Source organism: Lactuca saligna, chromosome 7 (genome assembly GCF_052625555.1).
Source record: "Lactuca saligna cultivar CGN05327 chromosome 7, ASM5262555v1, whole genome shotgun sequence".
NCBI lineage: Eukaryota > Viridiplantae > Streptophyta > Magnoliopsida > Asterales > Asteraceae > Lactuca > Lactuca saligna.
The window spans coordinates 82,133,648-82,140,978 of NC_136423.1; the positions used below are offsets into that span (position 1 = coordinate 82,133,648).

Genomic DNA, 7,331 nt, shown 5'->3' on the forward strand with positions numbered 1-7,331 from the left:
AAAGTGAGTTTCCGATAAACTACTTTTTAGCCTTAGTGATTTAAATGAAAGTTGTAGAACATATTAAAATAATAAACTTTCATATAAAGAACTTTTAAATCTGACTTCGTATGAGGAAGTTATGATTTTTCTAAGTTTCTAAATAGCGGTAGACAGCTTAAAACTTGAAATAAAGATCGAGCGATATTTAACTGACACAACTTAAACGAGAATCGAAGGTCTCGTCAATAGTAGTACAACGGTTAAAAGTCTAAAGAAAACGGAAGTCAGATGAAGAAGTTAATGGATTTTCCTGTCCCGGTCTGTTAAAAATATTAATATTAAAAATAAATCATAATTAGCCAGCGGATTCTAAACAAAAGTTGTAGAATATATTTCTGCCTGCGCGTGCATATAAAGAATGTAAAAAACGGAGCTCGTATGCGAAAGTTATGGATTTTAGAAGATTTAGGCTCACTTTCCGAGAAATTCGCATGGATAAGCCTTATCCGGAACTAGCCACGCCAGCCTCAATTCGAGTAGGCCACTTGTCCGAAGCAATTTTGTCACCGATGCGTTGAGCAGCCAAGACTTCGACGCGTATACAGTGACTCCTCGCTTCCGAAGTCATGGTGCGTCCGAGGTGCTACGCATGTTGCCGTCCGAGCCAAGCTAGCAGGCGTCCGACCCTCACATCCAAGCCTCGCTCGCCTTTGTTGCTTCCGCCACGTATTCTTCCTTCGGCCGAAGATCCGAGCCACGTGCCTCTCCCTCCTTGCTTTGGATCCGACCCTCGCAGCTATATATAGTGGCTGCGAGATCTCCCGGGTAAACTTTGGAAATTACCATTTTTCACCCCTTTTTCAATAATTTTATTATTTCCACTTCCCCCGAAGCCTCGATATCATTTTTAAAGCCCAGAACACACCCCGATGTGCCCGAAGACCTCGAGAAATTTATCTTTTCGGTTTAAAGCTCTACCTTCACAGAGCCCTTTTTTTCATGAAAGCTCCTGGTTTTTATAGAAGAAAACTATTTATAGTAACGAAGTGCTACACAAATTACTATTTTAACCCCAGTTATTTCAAGGTGAATTCAATATATATGAACAATTGTATGTTTTATGTTATATGTGCTATATGCTTTCCGTGATATTTTTATTCGTTATTTTGATAGCAAAGCTATACGTCTAACCCTGTGATCAGTGAAAGGACTTGGATTCACAGTGGTATTGATATATTATTATTCCGAGTTTTTTTCCCATGTTATTATTTTCTGCTATTTTGATAGCAAAAGTAATACCTTTGACCATGTGATCAGTGAAAGGACTTAGGTACACATTGGTAATGGTACGAAGCCTCTTGTCATGTAGAGCATGTCCCCCGTAAGTGAACGAATTCTATTTAATGGCATTGGCAAAATAATAAAAAGGGCGTGAAAACCTGAAATCTATCGAGATATTAAACACGGCGTGAAAACCTGAAATCTACCGAAATGCTAAACACAGCGTAAAAAACTGAAATCTATCAGAATGATTAATCAGAAATTTGTATGCCTTCTGTGCCATTTGGGCTGAAGTTTTATTGATGTATATCAAGTATTGAAATTGTTATGTCTCATTGATGGTAAATCTTTGAATTTGATTATGAGTCGATATTGAAAGCCTGTCATATGATACATATATGCTATTATTGTTCTTGTTCCTCTTTGCTTCTGTTATATTGGTACTAGACGAATTACCGCGCGTTGTGCGGCCAGGTTAAAAATATATTGTTAGAATATTGTTTCTAGATACCTTTTAGTTAATTTGATTCATCAATTTAAGTTCTTTTATTATTATTATAATTAATGTTTTCCTTTTAACTATGTTAAAAAATATATATTAAATTTTTTTAAACATTATTTGATATTTTACTTTCGGTCTTAAATTTTACACTAAATTTTTAAGCTTATTTGATATATTAATGTAGGTTATTTATTTAACTATATATTTAAGTTAAAAAATTAAGTATATTATATTGATAAGTCACAAATTCTTATTTTTATGATAATGTTTACAACTAAAAGCATATTTAAGTTAATAAATTAAGTATATTGTATGGAAACATGAAAAGTTGGGAGTTGCAAATGAATAAGGTGAAAGAAAAAATGATTCATTTATAATATAGTATGATTATTATAGTTTTAATTTTTAATTCATTGTGATATATACAATTATTTGATAATTTTATAAATCGTTTAAAATTGTGTAAATTATATATCAAACGTATGATAATCTATATATAATTGATAACAAAATATATGAACAAAAATATAAACTACAACATTTAGTAACATAATAATACAAAAACATCTATTATAACATTTGTATTAATAAAAGATATATATACAACGAATAATAAAAAATATAAAAAATAAACACTACAACTTTTAATAACATAAAAACACTAAAACATTTATTATAACATTTATATTAACTTTTTATATTTAAATGACAAATCTCTTCAAATATATTAATGTTTTTAATGAGTAAAACTTTACAACCTTATAATAGAAAAGAAAATAAAAAGTTATTAGTATTACTAATTAATAATCATAAGTTAAAAACTCTTGAATTGTTACTTATAAATATACATAAATTAGAAAACTCTTGAATTGTAGTGTTAGTTTCAAATGAATACAACACTTGGAAATGTGTGTGGTATTGGCAAAATTGGCCCTTTACTTTGATTGTTTTCTAGTTGGGCATTTCTGTCTTCATTTTTGTCCTAATTGGTCCTTCTGAAACGGATCAATTTTTACTTTAGCCCATAACTTTTTAAATTTTTTTTTTTTTTTTTTTCAGATTTCTCAACTATTTCTGGTTGGAATTCCTCATCTGATCCCACCGCTTTTGTTTATATATGTGGCGTATCATTAGTGACCAATCGACATGTTTCACCTACGTGTACCTTTCCACCGCCTTATTATGCCTTCATGGTAATCAATAATCAATCTTTCAAGAAACACATACCCTCCACCTTCTTTCTTTCGTTTCGTCTCCACCCATCACCGCTACCTCCGCCAATCTTTTTTTTTTTTTTTTTTTTCCATTTTGATTATTTGTTCATCGTCTTCAGCTTATACCTCCACAAGCAACCCGCTGCCAGTGCATTGCCTGCAACACACCCCAACGCACCACCATCAACTCCCCTTACCATCATGGAACACCGCCCTAGTCGGTACCGGATGAGCACAAATGTTTATTTTTATGTGTCGCCTTTCTGCTTCCTTCACAACTTTTAGAATGTACGAACGAAAGAAATCAAAGATGAAACATTAGGTCATTTTGGTTCGTAAGGTCTCTCAAATTCAAGCGATAGAGGTAGAATTTTTTCTTTTTCTATTTGATTTTCATATGACGATCAAGTTGTTTGGATTTCTTGCTTCTCTGTTGATATCGGACGATCACAGATGTTTTTTTTTTGTTTTTTGGTTTATTTTTAATAATAATCAAAAATCGCACCACCAAAGAGAAGTTAAAAATTACATATTTTTTAATAATAATCAAAAATTGATCCCTATTTTGGTTCCTGTTTTGGTTTGCATTGTTTTTTATCTCAAATTTCATATTCTCTCTCTCCAACACAGGTTTCAGATTCTACAGTTTTATTTGCGTTTAAGGTTAACATTTGAAAGAAAGTTTGATAAAGCACTCCAACTGCTCGATGAAATGCCTCAACCAGGTTTCCGAATTTTCATTCCAATCTTCCTTTGAAGTAAGAACGTCTTATGGAAGCTGGTAATTACAAGTATGTGGGTTATTGAGGGTTTATACAAATTTGGAAGATGGTAATTATCTTAATTTGTTATTAGTTGTGTTGTGCAGTAAATACACCGAACATTGAAAGCCTATGAAAGGTGACTTTACCTGTATTAGCAGCTACACAAACATTTCTGGTTCTACAGTTTTGTAACTCAAAACTTGATGTTTTTTTGTTCATTATGAATTGAAAGTAGATACTTAATTGCAGCAACTAAAATGTGGAATTCTTCGTGTTGATTTTAAAGAGTAGTTTCTTCTTGATGTCACTCCTCTTTCTCTTCGTCGGATGGGTTTTACTTGGAGAAAAAGCACATGCCATTACCCACACACATGGGAGTTTAATGACATGGGTTTTCTGACTTGTTAGAGCATTCCAAACTATTAACCTTCCATCTTGGGATGCACTTACTATATGATTCTTTTCGGGAGTCCAGTCAAGCCAATCCAACTTATATAATCTTAATCTGAAATGTTATACTCCTAGAACATTTTTTGTTGCATGTGGCATATCCTGTTTAGATTTATCCCATCAAATATAGTATTCCAAAAATCTTATCTGAAATGTTATATTTTCGTATTGACAACTTTTCTTTATTTTTTTCCTGAACATGTCACGTGCCCACAATCAATTCTCTGGTCCCATACCCAAGGATCTTGTAAATCTTAAAGAACTAAATATGTTGCGAGTGCCTTTTAATGTCATTTTAAATACAAATTTATTGTAGTCAATTTTTATAAATTAGAAAGAACTCTTCACAGTCTTAAGTTCATTATGTAAGTTTTTCCTCCCTTATATAGCTTTCAAATCATATTATGAATCAGTAAGAAATACATTGGGGCATTAGTAAAAAAAATAGGTTAAAGTAAAAAGAAATAGAACCATATAACATTTCCACGATAAATGGTCAGTAAGACAAAGCAGCTACCTTTAACAATGTAACAACCTTTAAGTTTTGATTGATAATATTTCAAACTCCAGTTTGGGTGGGCCTTCAATTTCATCAGATTCAAAAAAGGAACCAAAATCAATAGAGAGGCTTTCAGAACAAACAAAAAAATTCCACAACCTTTTAAATTATGTTTTTTTAAGTAATTTATAATGTAAACAGGAAAGAAACGTTCAACATGTTTCCTAAAAAGCTCAATCCACAAAAAGTTGTGCATAATTGGTGAAAATTATGATACAAGATTTATTTTATTTTTATTTTATAAATTTTTTAATGAGAAAAGAATAGTGTAAATTATGTCAGGTTGGGTGGTGGTGTATGTCTAAAGGTGGTTATACAACAGTTGAGATGCATATGTAGAGTGAGAATGTTCTACAGCTCCTGCAGGTATTATAACATTTTGAAAACAAAATCCTACTATTAGGGGTAAATAAGTAATTATACTTACGGTTTGTTATTTTGCATGATAGAGTAGCCTTCTTTGGATATAACCAGACGAATCTGCAGTATATAATCTCGAAAAATCGAAGCAGGGGCATTTTCTGTATTTTCATGTCTTTTGTGTACCTACTTTCTTTTTTAGCACCCTACTTTCTTTTATCACTTAAAATACTTCGTTGCGAATTCTATATATAGTTAAAAAATGCCTACAATAAAATAAATTCAATTTTATTTTCGTTTGTCTTATTAATCCTTTCTTCATTTATTATGATTTCTTCATATTATAGATTTCTATTTCCTTTGTCAGATTCACTTCCTTCCAAACACCTTACAAAAATCCTTAACATTATGTGAAATCCATTTTTATTTTCTTGGGATTGAAAATTGACATGTTTAACATCAAAAGTAAAAGCTTATATTGATACAAAGAAGATCATTTTGATTATATATATATATATATATATATATATATATATATATATATATATATATATATATATATATATATATATATATATATAAACATTGCTTTTATTTCTTTGTAACTACATGAAGGTGTAAAGAAATCATGAATCATTGGATTTTGTTACCCGCGTTCCGTTGATACGAAAAAACTGCACATTAAGTACACTTAAGGTGGTAACCGATTGAAGGTAATTACATTGTTTACATTAAAAGTGTTTGGTATGATGGAATGGAATCATCCATTCCATCGGAATGACAAAAAATGTTTTTTTCGCTAATAGAATGAAATAGGCTATTCATTATGGTGTCCATTCCCTTCCATCCAACTAAACACATTTTTTAATCATGAACTAGGTGGAGGTTAATGATCTTCAAGAACTAATATTACCAAAGGAGAACACATTTCTGATTTCACTTCAGGCTAAACTTGGTAAAAGAAATTAAGTTATACGTACATGGGTAAAAATAGATGTTTTGGTTAATCTTTATAAATTAGTTGATGGATATGCATGTTTGTTACAAAGCATCCCCTAATTTTTAATTTCTTACAAAATAGCTACTAATTTAGAAAATTTCTTACGAAATGGCAACTAATTTTGAAAATTCTTACAAAATAGAACCCAATTTTGATTTTTCCTGCAAAGGAGCTTTTTTAATTTTTTGACAGACAATAGCTATTTTTAACAAATTTTATGCTTTTTGACATATTTCATTTTGTTTTTTTTACAGATTATGGGTTATATCACCATTATTCAAAACTTCCTATGAGCATAGCAGTTGATCAGTTTCATGTCTTTATGTTTGATTTCCTTCATCAATGATTTATTTGTGCCACATTTAGATAGTAGAGCATTCAAAAAAAATCAACATATCTGTAACAAAATTTGCAACCAAAAGAACATTCTATGCTTATAAAACAACATAAGAGTTATACAAAAAAGAGTGAGGAACTGCATTTGAAGATTCTGATTTGAACTAGCAAAAAAACATAATCCCGTTGATGTTTAATAGAATAGTTATAGTACAAAATGGGGGTAATGTGGCTATCAAAGTCATCAATGATGCTCCTTACAATGTAACCATTTATCATTAAGTACTTAATACTTTTATCATTTACATTTTCATTAGTCGTCATAAATTTTCTTTTACGATCCTATTGTTTTGTTGTTTTCAATAAGCTATGTTACGCTGCCTAAAGAAACTAGAAAAGGAATTATAAAGGATTTGGTTTTTAAAACTACCAACATTTATCATTGTAGCCAAATACATCAAAGTAGATGAGAGCTTACTTTTTGTTGATTATATTGTATAGATTTTGATAATATGTCTATTTCAATAAAAAAATCTAGCGTAAACTCCTTTAGCAAACGCTTGAACTGAAATCAGACCCCCATAAAGCGGGGATAATTTTCTAGTTATTATTATTATTATTATTATTATTATTATTATTATTATTATTATTAGACAAAACTTCAAAAATTGTCCCTGTGGTTTCCGAAAATATCAAGTTTAGTCCCTAAGTTCAAAAAACCTCACAGATGGTCCTTGTGGTTTCAAAACTTTTAACAAATGGTCATTCCGCCTAACTCCGTCAGTTTTCTACCATTAAGTAAGGGTTATTTTCGTCATTTCAATACACAGGGACCATTTATAAGGTTTTCTCTATTTGAAAAAAAAGAAAAAAATATATAATT

The 7,331-nt window shown here is 30.6% G+C and overlaps 1 long non-coding RNA gene across 5 annotated transcripts; it reads left to right on the forward strand.

Annotated features, from left to right (window-relative positions):
- The first annotated feature begins 2,925 nt into the window (after positions 1-2,925).
- Positions 2,926-6,755, forward strand: LOC145005911 (uncharacterized). Of its 5 annotated transcripts, none has more exons than XR_013662706.1 (6): positions 2,926-3,343; positions 3,610-5,118; positions 5,202-5,294; positions 5,728-5,825; positions 5,992-6,067; positions 6,367-6,755. It is a non-coding gene; the product is annotated as an uncharacterized LOC145005911 (long non-coding RNA). The 5 variants fall into 5 exon arrangements; XR_013662707.1 differs by having other exon boundaries at positions 5,202-5,275; XR_013662708.1 differs by having other exon boundaries at positions 5,207-5,294.
- The last annotated feature ends 576 nt before the right edge of the window (positions 6,756-7,331 follow it).